Source organism: Neolamprologus multifasciatus, chromosome 16, assembly GCF_963576455.1.
Source record: "Neolamprologus multifasciatus chromosome 16, fNeoMul1.2, whole genome shotgun sequence".
Classification (NCBI taxonomy): domain Eukaryota; kingdom Metazoa; phylum Chordata; class Actinopteri; order Cichliformes; family Cichlidae; genus Neolamprologus; species Neolamprologus multifasciatus.
The window spans coordinates 34652638-34669499 of record NC_140454.1 but is presented as its reverse complement, the minus strand read 5'-3'; the positions used below and the strand labels follow the sequence as shown (position 1 = coordinate 34669499).

Genomic DNA, 16862 nt, shown 5'->3' with positions numbered 1-16862 from the left:
TTCCTGAGACCCAGCGTGAGATGACCAAAACTTAATTATGAAGTACAGAGAATGGAAACCAGGAGAAAAGCAAACATTAAAATCTATATTTAATGAAGAACATTAGAAAGAGAAATGTCACAGTTTCCTTTGATTTTCTTAAAATGCTTATGTTTAATTTTCAAACAACATTAAAAAGTGTCTGGACCCCGTTTGGCAGCATCAGTTTGATGTTCACAGTCAAACAAGTCAAAAAGTCGGACACAGAAAATCCGGCTGGTTCATTTGCAGATCTTCTGACCTGCAGCACCAAATAATGAGCTGGTCTACAAACACGAGGAGAACCTGCGAGTCATCGACGCTCAGAGCAGCACACATCAGTATCATCTGTTTCTCAAATAGGGCGAGAACTCCTCCTCTTCCTCTTCAGTTAGCGTGTCCGTGCTGCTGCCTTCACATCTGCTCGCAGTGCGGTCTGTGTGTGTCGGGAATACTTGAGGTGTCAGGTGATCTGATTCAGTTTGTGAGTCTGTGGCAGGTAAACCCTCCAGGCTGGACCCTTTCAAAAAGCCTGTGACGTCCTCCTCATCTTCATCGCGTGCAGCCATTGAGGCGAGGGTGACTGAGAACAGGTTGACATTGCCGGAGATGTCCCGCACCTCCTTGTCCTCTTTGGACTTCGCCACCTCCTCCTGACTTTGTCCCCAGACTCCACTTCGACTCCTCTCTTTCACCAAGCAGAACTGCGCTCCCTCCACCTCCGTCTCCACCTGGCCTTCGTCAGACTCTGCAGGCAGCGCCGTTACCTTCACCTTAGCAAATAACCTTGAACTTCCAGCGTCCGGTGCTGCCGTTGGCTCGCTGTTCGGTGACATGTTGCCAGACAGCTCCTCACAGCAGCAGCTCTCCCCCGAGGAGAGATCCACTGCTCTGTTCACATAGTGCATGTTGCCATCATCATCGTCATCGTCCTCTGAGATATCGTCAATGTTGGCAGAAGGTGATGTTGTGTGATTGTTGTGCTCCCCGGTCTCTGAGGTAACTGAGATGGGATCTGGGACGGTGGGCTGCGGGGTCAGGACGTAGCCTTTGGTTAGAGCCGTCTACAAAGAGAAGAGAAAGAAGCTCTGAGAAGGTGGAACAGAGGCAAACTCTGCTGAAGATGTCTGAGTATCATCGAGTCACAGCTGTGTCTAAGTATGCAGGACAAACACATCAGCCAAAGCTGTTTTCTGGGGACAGTCACTGTGACCTGTTAGCTGCTTGACAACTACTCTTTCAAGGATCTAGAGATGGTCTAGAGATGCTTTTGGAGTAAAGGTTTAACTGCAGCCAGCTTGAAGTACACAGCTGATTATTAGAGACAGGTTGATCATATTTAAGACTGAAGCAAGATCTACATGGAGCAGCAGGCAAAACAGAAGTAGTTTTCAGCTCAGCTGACTCATTTGCTTAACCTTTGAAGGACTTTGGTCCTGCTGTGGAAATGCAAATCACAATATGCTGCAGGAGCTTTACGACTGTGGAGCTTCAAAGTATTTGAACTTTGTCCTCTGAGAGACGCTCATGGATGAAAATGAACTTCACAGCAGAAATAAACACATCATTATAAAATGTCTCAAACCACAGGTGTTAGAGTGTATATGAAACTGCATTTCTTACAATTAGAGCTCTGGGCACAGTTTCCTTCAGTTACAAATGACTCCCGTGTAGAAGAGGAGGAGCAGGCAGCTCGTGACGATGAAGATGGCAACCATCGGGACGCCGATGACCAAACCTAAAGTGAGGCCTGCAGACACACAGACACACATTATTCCATGCAGACGACCCGAACCAGCCGAAGTACAGCGGAGGGGTGTGGTTTGTGGCTCTGCTGTGGGAGGGATGGGTGGAGCAGGTGGCTGGGGGAGGAGTCCCACTGGCGAGAGTGGCAGCCCTGGCATGTGTTAGTAATGACTCCCTCTGCATATTTACACAGATAAGGAGGCAGATGAATGGTGGCAGCTCATTACGCTCTGATTCAGCAACAACGCCGCCTTACCGGCTGCACATCAGCTCACCTCTCTGCTGGTCCACCGCCGTGGTGAAGGTGCACTTCCAGGCAGACGGCTCATGCGCGTTTAGATTTCTGGTGTTGAGCTTCACCTGTATGCAGTACTCCGCCCCTTTCTTTAAGTTTTCAAGGGTCAAACTTTCTTTTTCTGTTCCAGCGTCTGCAGGTCAAAGAAGGAGGAAACGTGTCATTAAAATCACGTCTGGGATTTGTCCACGACCCACTGGTGGGATCCTCAGCATCGTTTTCTCCTCTGACCTCTACGTGGCCATGAAGACACCTTTGGAGGCCTGACCAGGTGCACAACACCTGCTCTGACAGGTGACTCTCAAAGTCAGTCTCCTCATGTCAATCAACCCGACACCTGCTTTTAGGCAGAAACCTGCTGTGATTGGCTGCATTACCATTTTTATATCGTATATGTACTGTATGTGTTTTACAGCCGCGCCTGGACACCAGTCAGCGACCCCTGGCTCAGGGACAGGATGGCGAGAGGTTGCTGACTGGCCTGTAGGCCCATGTGATGGATGGATGGATGGAGGTCTAAATCTGCACATTGATGTTGGGATGAAATTGATGTCTTACCCCGATTTCTCCATCGGTTCCGATCCGAAATGAGATGTTGAAACTGGCTCCATAATATTGCTGGATACCGGGAAAGTTTGGCAGGTCATCAGTCCAAGGCAGTGAAATGTTGATCTGGATGTAGTTTTCATATCCGACCAGTGAGACCTCTGGAGGACCTAATTTAGCTTGTAAACAGAAGAAAACACGCGGTCACCTTTTGGTAAAGATTCAACCAGTCCAGAGATTTTAGTTCAATCAAAGCCTGATGCATCTGGATTATTAGAGAGTAACTGAGTCGGTAAAGTTACTGTGTGTACCTGCAAAGTACCAGGTGAGTCACACTGAACCAAACCCAGCTGACATCTTTGAATACAAAGTAATCTCACTAACACTGTGGGACACACTTAAATCCAAATGCACCAGTGTGAAACCCAGAAGACGCTCATGCTGACGTACTTTCTTTGTAAGGGACAAAATTTATTATTTCGGACTCTGGAGACCAGGTTTGGTTGAAGAACGCTTTGACGTGCAGGTAATACTGGGACTCCCACTCTGGTAGCATCAGCGGCATCGCTGTTCCAGATGTTAGGTTGCATTGGGGCTGCGTTGGTATGTTGCATTGCTGTTCCCATTCATTCCATTCCTCACTGAACAACGACAAACAGAACATTTTAGATCAGAAGGACAAAAACAGTAAAAGAAACATTTGCTTTGTGTGACGACTGTTTGCTCAAACAGCGATGATGAGCTGTTCCTGTCTCGAATCCAGCTGGTCCTGGATTCAAACGAAAGCTGATTTCTGATTGGACGTTTACTGTCAGGTAGAGCAGGGCGATATGACCAAACATATTTATCACAATATACATTTGAAAATTTGCAATAACAATATAACTGACGCTAGGCAAAATACTTTACGACTCCTCAACTTTATTAGTGCAACAAAAAAAAAACCCACATCAATGTATTTTCACTTATTTTCACTTAAACAAGCAGCTGTTTTATATGTGCATTAAAGTTATATAAAAATTTAACAGTGCAAATGCAAATTTGTTGCTGACAGCTTAACCAAAAGGCATTTCCAGTGGAAACTGGCCGACATATCCTCAGCATAACCATGTATAATATCCACAACACTTAAAAAGAGGTTATACACACACAATACGGTAATATTATGTTGAAGCACAGTACGTATCACTCCGCGAGGCTCCGCCTACAATAGCCGTAATGCTCCAACAATCCATCAAGCGGTGCGGCTTCGTAGCTACATTTGACGATTTTCGAGCGCCGTGTACATAAAATCGTCTCGAGGTCAGTAAACACAACCAGAGTTCATACTTAAGGCACACGGGATTATAAGGGGCTCTGTTGATTTTCAGAAAAATCAAAGAATTGATTTTAAGTGTGTCGTATTTTCCAAACAACACGGTAATAACGACGGCCCGCTAGCATGCGCTACCAAAAATAGTGCTTTGTTGTGTATCTGACGGACGAAACCTAAACCAGTTCCACACCAGTGAAGCTGCAGCATTTTTACAAACCAGTTCAGGTTCATCTGTTTCATTCAACGATCCACTTTCGCTCTTCTCATTCTGCGTCGCGGCCATGTGTGTATGTAAACAAAGGCACTGCGCATGCGCGTTTTACCCATATTCTATCGCGATATTTCATTTTCCTATCGTTGCCCAACATTACACCGGTATTACCGTGAACGGTATGATATAGCCCAACCCTACTGTCAGGTTACCATTCATGAATAAGAGAGGAGTTCAGATGTTAATTAAAAAGCTCAGAAGTCTGCTGCTTTGCTCAGACGCAGCTTTTCAAACCTAAGCCGTGCTGTCGAGGCTGTGACCTTTAACCTGCTGAGGCCTGTAGACGTGTTTCCAGATAAAAGATGATGCATTCAGGGTGCTTAAGACAGGAATATGACACAACGCCAATATTTCAGAGCTAAAACAGGACAAGTGAACGCACCACGTGTCACAGGTTTTATCTCCTCTGACAGCTCTTTCAGATCCTGATGGAAACCCATCTGAGGCCAGCACACTGGCTCTGAAGACTCAGTGAAACCTGAAAATCATTTCTAAGACATGCAGGAAGGCAGCCGGATGCTGCTGCGTTTTAGCTGTAAGACAATTAGGGCTGCCACAAACAATTATTTTGATAGTCGACTAGTCACCGATTATTTTTGCGATTATTTCACTAATCAGATCATCATCCATTAGACATAAAACGTACAGCTTATTGCACCAGCAGCATCTGCTCTTATATAACTATCATTAGCTTACAGCTTTAGGTGTTTAAGGTATGTGCTAACTAAAAATAAAGACAAGATGATAGTTTATTAAATTTTAATGAAATCTGCAGATTGTTTCGGTGAAGTTTAATAAACTCCTTGCTATCTAAAATATAACAGGACACCGGAGTAAATTCTCGAGCATCTCACACTTCTGATAATCAGCTGTCTGCTTGACGTTTATTCAGCTGTGTAAAAACTATAACTTTAATCTCAGCCAAACCGATTTACTCAGGAACAAATAAAATACTGAAAAAAGCCAAACAATAACATTTTTAAGTTATCTAAGTGACTTATATATCATGTTTAACCTGAGTAGCGAAAGACTGTGGTGGGTTTGAAAACGATTAGCAGGAGTCCGGTGCTCTCACGGCTCTAGTTAGCCTAGCCCCCGGCTAGCTATCGAGCTAGTGGCTAACAGACGTCTCCGAAAACGTCGGAGCGCTTTTGAAAATTATGTGGTGTCTTGATAAACTGAGCAGATATTTGAGGCTTACACAGCTACATTCTCGCCTGAAAATATGTTAAACGTTTATTTTGTGACCCAGAAAGAATAATAAGAGTAATATTAAAACTAACTACCTGCCGCCATTGTTGGAAACTGAGCTGGGCTGCGCTATGAATTCTGGGACACAGCTTCTTCTTGTTTTTCTTGGGGGTTTAACGGCAGCTGGCATCCTTGTACATGCAGTTGCTGCCATCTTCTGTTTCAGTCCGTTATTACACTCTTAAATCCTACTACTTATTCCTGCGTCTTTTGTGATCTTACAAAGCTTCAAACGTCGCGCCGACTATTAAATCAGTCGTCGACGATTTTGATAGTCGACGTAATCGTGACTAGTCGACTAATCGTGGCAGCCCTAAAGACAATAAAGACTCGTTGGACCCACAGGCTGTGGTTTGGTGACGGGGACGCTGTATGAGGAAGAACACAGTTTCTGAACTAGCTGAAAAACACGAAGCCACGAGCAGTTTCAGTGTATTCATGTTAAACCTTGCAAACGTAAAGCGAACCCTCACGATGAGTGCTGAAACGGAAATGGCGTCAGAGCCATCCCAGCTGCTCTCTGTGAACAAACCACCCAGGAGAGAGAAAGCACCCCGCCCAGGCAGATATTCCACCAACGAAGAAGAAGGAGCCAGTGAAGTTGACTGAAAACGTGAGCAGATTAAAGGTTAAAGAATATTAAAGGTGAGCTTTGTGTCAGACACGTCGCCCCTCGGATTACTCAGTACCCTTAAAGTAGGTTGGTGACCCTGGTCTGAAGAGGTCCCCACAAACCTCAGCACGCCGCTCTGTTTTCACTTCCTGTTTCATCTCCACGCACTCCAAAATAACCACGATCTGTGTGCTAGAACATCTTTGTGTGTGTGTGCGCGTAAATGGAAAACAGCTGTAAGCTGTGTTCAAGCTGTCGAGGCTGTGTGCGTCTGTTATCAGGGGGTTTCCTCCATGCCTGAGAGGAGCGCTCCCTGAAGCCTGGACCAGCTGATCTCTGTGCAACAGTTACTCAGAGACGGCGGCTCATCGTCCCACAGAGCACGCCGTGCACGCCATCACAGGCACACAGGCAGCAGGGAGGGCTGCTTCATGTTTACCACACATCATAAACCTGCATGGAGGTCACGCCCCCACTCACACACCTGATCCTCCATCGTCTCACGATCACAACACACTTTGTCTTTTTATTTACGTGTACGAACGAGCTGCTTATGTTTCCCATGTCACGACGAGTTTGGCTCGAATGTTTCTGATGTCGTCACACGTGGACACGACACCGGGTCTAAAGACCAGAACGTCCGTCTCCATGAAATCTGTTCTTCTGGATAAACTGCAAAAATGAAGCTGTTTCCTTTTATTTTATAAAATATGAACAAAAAAACTTGTAACTAAGTAACTTTGTATTTGCTGCATAATTACAATATAATTAAAAATGAAATAATTCTATTGTTTCATTTCTTTCTTTTATCTGAAGAACAGTGTGAGTTACAAAATAAAACAGGAAATCTATTTTGAATCTTTTTTTTGGTAAAAAAGTAGAAGCAACAGTGGAATTTCCCAGCAGGCTACGGGGGGACTTTTACCCTCCTTTAGAAAAAATATCGTGTTCTGAACTTCGACAGGAAGCATCTGACGAAAACACGCAGCTGATGCAACACTTTTATTTACAGGTGTTTATCCTGTCCTTTATCTCAGGTGTGTGTGTGTTTGTGAGTGTGTGTGTGTGTGTGTGTGTGTGTGTGTTAATAAAAGCCTTGGAGTCACAGCTGAGCTTTAACTTGATCCCTTCAAGCGTCTGAACTTTGTGTTTTCTACATCACCCACAGAGCTCAGAGGTTTTTGGGTTTGATGTGAGCACCGTCGTCTTCATGTTACCAGGCTGAGAGTGACAGGACGTGAGGACAGGCGGCGGACAAATTACCTCACAAAGACCCCGTACTCTGTCCCAGGGGGCGTGTTGTCGCCGGGCTTCCACCAGAGGACGTGGCGGAAGTTCAGAGAGTCGACACAAGGGTTAACAGGTGCGGGAGGCGGGTGAGCGAGCTCTGCGCGAGGAAGAAAAGGGAAAATATGTGAGGCAATCTGATGAGTCACGAGGATCCAAAGTATACCTGACAGGTGTCAGCCTGTGTGTGGGTGGGGCAGGACGGTATTTGAACACCTGACTGCTTTTACATGACTCACCTGAGTGCAGCAGCAAGCTGAGGCAGAGCAGCAGAGGCAGACAGGCCATCGTCACAGGTGGGCAGGATTCATCGTCACGTCGGCAAACGCGCTGAGAGCCAGGAAGCACCACGCGGTCCAGCTGCAGCGAAACATCATCTACATTTACATCTCATCCACGAGACGATTTTATGTTTCGGATTGTTTCAGTTCGAGAAAAGATTTTCAGTCAGTTAAACATAAACTCAGTTAGTTGCCCAACTGCAGCTGCTTCATCCTGAAGACAGAAAAGCCCCACCATCAGACAGCGGTGACAAAAACCCCTTTTCACAGGAGAGAGCGGGAAACAGGATGAAACACAAAAAAGACAACATTTAGCGGCGCACTGCAAACAGCGAGAGAGGGGAGAGGACGCGCTCAGAGCATCACGGGAATGTCCCCGAGCCGGGAGAGCCCAGAGCAGCGCGAGGAAGGACGCTCCACCCGCGAAGGTCACAGAAAACAGCAGCTCCAATAATCAATAATCTGTAATCAATGCCGTGAGAGCAGCTTCTGTCAGGCCTGCAGGAAACAAAAGTTGTCTCTCAGACTTCTGGGCAACATCGTCAACATGTTGCATCAAGCATGAATGATGACATCCCAGCAAGTCTGGCACCTTCTCTCCTCTTCCTCCTCTTCCTCCTCTGCCGCTGAGCCCAGCCCTGCTGCCTCAGCACTCTCACATCCTCCCACGTGCATCACTTCTACTACATTATTAGAAACCAGAGTTAAAGCTTGAAGGTGAACTTTTTACTCAGTGTTCACCAAACGGAGCTGCAGAAAAAAACTGACGTTCTTTTACAAAAACAGGAGCCGTGCAGACTGACTGGAAACACGCTCAGGACCCCGAGTCTGGATCAGAGGCTGGGAGCCTCAGCACCGCTGTGGAAGTCTCCAGTTCCTGTTTTCAGTAAAAACATCACGATGAGGACGGTTCATGAGCGTGAAACACCAGGACATCAAAGGTTTACTGTATGGTGTTTGAAAAACCACATGTGAAAAACTCACAACACTATGGGGCGCCGTTTGTAAAGTGAAACATGCTGAAATTAACGGCAACATTTTTCCACATTTAGCTCAAAACAAGTCCCTTTTTTACAACATTTAGTAAAATATTTGTAACTTTTCATATTTAAACAGAACTTTAAATGTTTAAATCTAAATATTATATTTAAATCTAAATCTAAATGTTAAATCTAAATATATATTTAAATCTAAATCTAAATGTTAAATCTAATATTATATTTAAATCTAAATCTAAATGTTAAATCTAAATATTATATTTAAATCTAAATCTAAATGTTAAAAATATCTAAATAATGTTAATCTAATGTAATATAAATGTTTAGGCTAACATGCAAATTTATTGCACGGATCAGCGGAAATACCAAAATAAAAGCTTCCCGAAAACCTCCGGTGCAAAAATGTGCCGGTAGTGGTCTGACACGTTCTTACTACCTAAGCGTAATAATTTTCGCTAGGTGTCAAATTGTCAACATTCTATGTTTTCGGGTACTCAACACGTTCCTGAATGACAGCATCGGAAAAAGGAGAGCACATGAGAACCGTTTGGACTCAATCTACACATGTTCGTTCATTTTCTAAAAATCGCTTTGGAAAACACTATTTTACGTCATTTAACTGCTAGTAAAGGTTGGGAATAAGGTTATGGTTGGGGATAAGGTTAGGTTTAGGGCTGAACACATGGCTGGAACGTCTATTATGGCGGGACCGTCATTCCACTGGAATTCAGCCATAACCCGGCGCGGACCATGAGAAAGCACGTCCGGCGATTTAGCTGAAAACATCGGAAGATCCGTTTTGTCGGCCATCCAAAGGTCAGCAGTAGTTTTTTTTTTTTTTTTTTAAGCTTTATTTAACAAACAATGAGTATACAACATACGAACAGATGAAGTATACAAAACAGAACATGAACACAAAAAGCCAGGGGTAAAAGAAAAAGGTAACAATTATAATAATACACGCAAAAATTCACATACATATATTGTTTTGAGAGCCTTTTTAAAGGTCAGCAGTAGTGCACTCTTAGCAGCTGCAGTCTCCACTTCACAATCGCTGCAGCACATGTCCAGCAAAATCGCTGGACATGCTCGTAGCCAAGAAGTGAAGCAGCACATGGCGGAGAGAAGTGATGGGGAGAGCAGACACAATTTTGCACCGGAGGTTTTCGGGAAGCTTTTATTTTGGTATTTCCGTTGATCCGTACAATAAATTCGCATGTTAGCCTAAATATTTAGTTTTCTGTAAAATTTAGATTTAACATTTAACATTTAGATTTAAAGATAATATTTAGATTTAACATTTATCATTTAGATTTAATATTTAACATTTGATGAAAAGTTACAAATATTTTACTAAATGTTGTAAAAAATTACTCGAAAAAACATGTTTTTGTAAGGTTTTGAGCTAAATGTGGAAAAATGTTGCCGTTAATTTCAGCATGTTTCACTTTACAAACGGCGCCCCATACAACACAGTCAACAACAATAACAGTGACAATAGCGATGATCCATCACTTCTGGTGATCCTTGTCAGGGTCACAGGGGGCTGGAGCCTCCCAGTTACCCTGCACGCTGGACTGGTCGACAGCAACAATAATAACTGGACAGTCTCGTGAACTTAAGTCACATTACAGAAGTTTTAGTCAGCGTGGTGTTTGTCAGAGTGACAGATCGTGATATAATAATCTGAGCCCACGGTGAAACTGTCCACTCTCCCACGTTTAAAACAATAAAAGGCAAAATCAGATTAGTTTAATGAGCGCTTTGTTCAGAGGAACACAACACACACAGTCTCAGTGACCACGGACACCCACGTCCACCACGTCCACTCTGACTGACTTTCTGATCAGTCAGTTATCCCCTATTATCATTATCATTATTAGCATTATTAGCATTGTTGTTGTCATTACTTCACGGCTGCTCGGTGTCCGCTCCACAGTCTGGCCCCTGCTGGTGTGTACTAGTCGGTAGTTAAACACCATAAACTGGCCCCGGAGTGCCCGCAGGTCACTGCTCCCTGCGGAACCGACACAGCCACACACAGACAGCGGTGTCGTGGACATGCTCGGCCGGCCTCGGTGGCCCTCTGCCCGGTCACTCACCTCCTGTCTGCCCGGAGCGGAGCTTCCACAGCCTCGGAGAAAGACGAGCAGCTCCCAGAAACTCTCCTTACACTGTGACGCAGACGGGCTCCTCTCAGCTCTCCACATCAAACCTACCACCGCTTCCTGCCACGCCCTTCAAAGTAAAAGCCTGCCGCACCAACACAGCTCTACACTGGTCTCGGTGGACTTTTTTTTTCTTAAGCTGGATCTAGTTTTCTGTATCTTAATAATATGTTATTAAATTATTGTAATGTGATCGGGATGAACTGTGGACCTGTCCACAGCAGGAACTGAGTAGGTTAACGTCCATGCGTGGGCGTGTCGGAGTGCTTGTTCAGGGGAAAGGTTGGGGGGTGGGGGGGTCTATAAGTTCGGTATTTTAATGTCGGGGAAGCTGGGAGGAGGTGGCTGGGAGGTGTAGTCGCAGTTGGGGTTTGTCAGTGTGCACTGTCGTTAATTTTGCAGTGGGTGGATCCTGTGCTGTGGTTTATACTGGCGTGGACAGATGCGCCTCGCTCGGGTAAAAACAAATCTTTTACTGAAGTTCACGAACTTTTCCGGTAAAACAGAAGATTCCGTAGAATTTCTCTACTATTTACGGACATTCCTTCAACTCTAAACGGAAAATTCCGTTTCTTCACAATAAAATTTCTATGAATAGAAAAACTGAAAGTCGTGTTTATCATTTACAGACAGGTTTTCACTGTAACTCATACATGTATTTCTTTATATCCTTACACTTTGATACAGTTACAACCTGTTTACACCATCTGCTCAAAATTCGTAAATTAAAACTTCATGAACAAAATAACTGACAGACATCAAAATGTGAAGATTTGTATTTCCCTTGAAGTCACTTTGTCCTCATGTAAACGCGTTCATGCACATTCAAGTGTTTTCTTCCTGCAGGACACCTGACCAACAAACATGTAATAGTATTTGTACAGTAACAGTATCCAGAGTACTTTAGGTTCGAATCACTGCTGCGGTTGTTTTGGCTCAGCCAAACAGGTGTTGGTTCACATCCATGTGTGTCACTCATGAGAAGGACACACTGTGTAGTCCTGCATTAACTCTGTGGGGTCTTCACCTTACAGTCACACGTGTGTTTGTTCACTGATGCTATATGAATAAAGTGAACTACAGCTGTTCCTGAACGTGTCTTTGTTAGAACAGGACGGATGGATGAGCTCAGCCCTCTCAGCACAGGGCTGACACCACTTTGCCCCCGTATAATAAATACAACACAAATCTATTAGGACAGGTTACTAAACCAGGCTTACAGGGTAAAAGGGACATTTATGAGCGGATGTGTCAGCTCTTGCTTTTTCAAGGACAGCGAGCAGCAAAGTACAGTTAGCAGTGTTTGTTCTGATGAAGACTGTAAACAGCAGCGCAGTGAACAAGGATCTGTGTCCACGAATGTGTCCTCTACTCATTTAAGCCAGACGGTTGACTGCTGTCCTCCTCTGTGCTCTGAAACATGTTAAACATGGATCCGAGTGGAATGCGAGAAATGAATGTGTTCATCAGATATTAATAAGAACAGCGTCTCCCTCGTTTCTCTCGGTTTGTTGGTGATAATAAGAATCTGTTTTCCTGTGAAAGGACTCGATGTGCTTTTAGAAAACAAAGTTTTATTGGATTTAATTTTTTCATTAAATAAATAGATAATAAAACGAAAAAGAAAACAGAAGGTTTTGTATTTATAATTGTATAAATACTTGAATATATTCAGACTTTGTGATTTATGGTGTTGTCACTTTTCTTCCTTTCACCCGCCTGTGTGAAAACAAAGCCCTGGGCTCCCTCTGCTGGTTCGTTAGTTGAGGACAGGCGGCAGAAAGCGCAGGAGGACCCAGTGCTCTTACGTTGAAGTTCTTCCGCTTCCTGTCTCGCTGCTATTGCGCTTCCCAAACGTCACTCGGTGGTTTCCAGGCTGCTGTTCGGGGGGCCGCCGCTGGAGGGCGCTGTGGGAGTTTATTAGTTAGGAGTTTTTTAAACGCTTTTATTTCTGTGAACTCTGAAAAGCTGCAGAGCTGTGAGGAAATGTCTCAGCGACTCGCTTTAATAAAGGTTTTAGAATCAAAGCCTGTTGGTCTGACTGTGACTGTTGTTTATTACTGTTGCTGTGAAGTGCAGGCACGAAGCTGTAACAAAGTCAACATCGGCCCATCAGTATATGGGTGATAAGTCTTCTATCTCTCGTTTTTCACCTATTTGGGGCAACACATGTTTTAAAGAAGGAAGAACTGATGGGGGTTTCAAAATCTGGGCAGATAAAGGTGTACAGAAGGTGGCAGATCTTTATAAGGATGGCAACCTTCTTACATTTGATCAGCTATGCCAAATATACAGCATCTCCAAAAAACATTTTTTTAAATATCTACAAGTTAAACATTTCATTATGTCAAAATATAAACAGATTGTATCTGAGCCACCATTATCACACTTGGAGAATGTCATACTTCAAAAGCCAGTGGGCAGAGGTCATATCTCTTCAGTTTATACAGCTCTGTTAACGCATGATAGGGAATCTGCCACTGACAAGTTGGACGCATGGAGGGCTGACATCCAAGAGGAGATACAAGAGGTGGACTGGGAAACTGCATGTTTAAAAGGCCAAAGACAATCAATTAATACAAGGATGAAAACTCCTCCAATATAAGTGGTGATGAGAACGTACATAACCCCAGTCAAACTGAATCGCTGGTCGCCTGTCATCCCAGATAGCTGCAGTAAATGTTTAGACGAGAAGGGCACTCTGCTCCACTGTGTATGGAGCTGTCCAAAATTACAGCGGCACTGGAAATTAATCACGCAAACTTTATCTAAGATTGTTGGAGTAAATATACCTGTTGGAGCAAAAATGTGTGTGTTAGGTATATATCCAAAGAACTGTAACTTTAGCACCAGACAGCTAAAATTAATTGACTTTGGCCTCCTGCAAGCTAGGCGCTTAATATCTTTGTATTGGAAAAAAGTGGATGTACCCTCAAATCATATGTGGGTGAAGGAGATGGCATCATGTATTGTATTGGAACGACTTACTTATATTGTCAGAGGAAAGGGAGTAGATTTTGAAGAAATATGGTTACCTTTAACTGAGTTTCTGAGACATTATGAAGGGAATTAATTTAGAAGGTGATACTTGGTGCTGAGTTTTGGGTTTCTTTGTGTGTGTGGTTTTTTTGTTTTTGTCTGTTTTTTTTTTTTGTTTTGTTTTTTTTTTCTTTGTTATCTGTTTCTTTGTTTTTGTTTTATTTTTCGTTCGCATCTTGCTTTGTTTGTTTTACCCATGCTGTGCATAGGTTTTGTTTTATTTTATTATTTATTTATTTTTATTATTATTGTTGTTGTTTCTTTTAATTTATATTTGTTTATTTTGGGGACTATGTTCTTTAATATAAATCTCATGTTAATTGTACTATTATTCTTTGCTTGTTCTGTAATATAAAATTCAATAAACATAATGTTTAAAAACAAAAAACAAAAACAAAGTCAACATCACAACACTTTTTCAAACTTTATTGTCAGACTACACAAAGCTTCCACATGATGACGTGTTTATGACATTCACTCCAAATTATATACAAATCAAAGGTGCCGAGCCGTTTCCAAATACACAACCTGCTCCTTAAACACACAAGTCATCACGAAGCCTGCAACAAGCGTGCAAATCATCCGAAAGCAAAACACATTCCCTGATGCAGAGTTAAGGTGCTGGAACAGAGACCAGGAGAGGAAACGGAGACAGGACGAGGGAGTGACGTCAAACCCAAAAAACCCGCTGAGCTCATTTTCACCCATTTTGTGGTGGAAAGTTCCAGAGTCTTTGACTTTCAGTGCCAGTCCTCTGTGAACTGCCTGAAAACCATTATGGAGGTGTGTTACAGCCCAGTTTAGCAGATGGGAAGAGCTGTGGAAAAATCCCAGTGTGTCAGTCTTCTGCCTGTTGCATAACTACAAGTGTTTGTGCTCAGGAAGAGCAGGAGGAGCCTGACAGTCACCGAGGAGGGCAAACTCACCCAGCGGTTCTCCTTATTCCTGGCTGGGTAACCTTGAAAACACAGACTGTATATAAAGATGGACAGCATGGCAATCGCCCTCTGGTGGCAGGTTGGGGTAAAAGTTATAAACCCCACCCCCTCCAAATCAAAGTGATCTTAAACATTTTCTTCTCATGAGCAGTGCTTCTTAAATTTAGGTTTTCACCACTAACCAGGTGACGTCAGCTGTTGGACGGGCCTAGAGACAGGTTGGCCCGGAAAAACAAGGATTCACCAGCTGGCTGGAGAAGCACTAAACCTCCCTGTGACCGCTTCCAGCAACCAGGTGGAGAATTCACATTTTCCCTTAGCAATCGGAGGTTTCCGTGCAGTCGCTGACTGTCTGATAAATGCTAAGTGTAAACAATGTAAGCATGATGTAAGCATGAAAATCAAGTGCAGAGACCCTCTGATGAAGTCAGACACTCACAGGCTGAGCATCTTTCATGTTACGTGGAGAAACTCAAGCGGACCGTGTGTCACTGCTGCTGGGTTTGTTTGCTGATGGGGCGTGCAGCGCTGACCCCTCCCTGACTTCACACCACATGATCTATAATTATGTCATAAAAGCTGCTCATATGAGACCAGATCCCAAGGCCTGCAAGACTCTGGGTGCTTATCAGAGTCTGCTGTCAGGACGGCTAACCACGAGTCATTGGTCACTGCTGAGGCATTTAACTAACCAATATGGCGGAGAGGTCATGAATAATGTGCGCTTACATCAAGCCTGAACGTCAGTGTTTATCTGAGCAGAGGGGCGGAAGTTACACTGTCAGTAGCACAGGAACAGAGCGGGAGGGAGAGAGAGAGAAAGAGAGCCAGGGACAACAAGAGACAACATCATCACATTAGAAAGGTGTTGCGGGAACTGCCGGCTTGTGTGTGGCTGGGTGCTGTGTGAGGAGTGTATGCGATGTGCATGTGAGCATACGTGTAAGGAAACGCGGTGAGCAAAAAAGAATGTCATGGGTAGGGGCGGCGACCGGGAGCAGCGTTCTAACGGGCTACAGCCTATGCAGTGTGTTTTGAAATGTGCAGTACTGTTATTAAAGCCTCACCTCTTCAGTACTCACTCAGCTGATTTCTGCCTGCCTCACTACTCCACAAAAGTGAAGGGAGTTAACCCTGAAGGAGGACAAACTTCAGCCCTGGAGGAAGCATTTCCCCTTGCGTCTCCTGACCACAGTCAGGGGGCCGACGGCGAGGAATGGTTAACACTGGCAACCAGGAAGGGAGTCTCTCGCGTTGTTAAAGGAGTGGTGAGCACTAAGAAAAACCGACAGGCTAAAGTGGCTAACAATAAAGCCGAGTGACCATAATTACAAGTGTATTAGCCCATAGCTAAGCTAACTCGCGATGTCCACTGCTCGCTATTCTCATGAAAACTACGGACTTGGGACCAATTTCTCCAACCTGTTCATGTCGCTGACCAATGTCCCCGAGGGTGCCGCGAGCATTAGGGAAGCTAAAAAAGACAGTGCTGTGGCTAAATGTGAGCATATCAACCCATTCCTGTGTTGCCGAAAGTTGTACTAACACACAAGCTAATGGAGAGGGTGTATTTGCGCCACCCGATAGTCCTGCCCAGCTGCAGCTTTCCCGCACAAATCCCTTCAATGACGCTGAATGCCGCAGCTACAGCCATGAGGGAAACACAGGCAGCAGCATGAATTATTATCCAGCTCCTACTTCCCAAATGAAAGTGCACTATCCAGGCTCAAACCCATTTTCCTCAGCAGAACATTTCCACTAATACACACACTCTAAAGCTGACTGAGAAAATATATGTGGCTAAAACCCTTGATACTGCTTCTTTGTTTCATGGCTGGACCATGGGGGAGCTGAGCCAAGCCCAGGACGCTGATGCAGACATTGCACCCATACGCGCCTGGATGGAGGCCAGCAGTGAGCGCCCCCAATGGACTACTGTTTCACCATGCAGCCTGGCCACTAAGACACACTGGGCTCAATGGAAATGGCTCTACTTCAGAGATGGAGTTCTGGTCCGTTGCTTCTACTGCCTTGACGAGACCCAGTTCTCCCAAATTGTACTGCCACGCAAGCTACAACCAGAAGTGATGAGCCTG

General features: G+C 44.4%; 1 pseudogene across 1 annotated transcript; it reads right to left on the bottom strand.

The window, feature by feature from the left end:
- Window positions 1–71: 71 nt before the first annotated feature.
- Window positions 72–10898, bottom strand: LOC146501170 (uncharacterized; annotated as a pseudogene). Its single transcript, XR_014869823.1, has 8 exons — window positions 10724–10898; window positions 7582–7702; window positions 7319–7442; window positions 3056–3246; window positions 2618–2784; window positions 2040–2192; window positions 1642–1768; window positions 72–1082 (listed from the first exon to the last, which is right to left on the bottom strand). The product of XR_014869823.1 is annotated as an uncharacterized LOC146501170 (transcript).
- Window positions 10899–16862: the final 5964 nt, after the last annotated feature.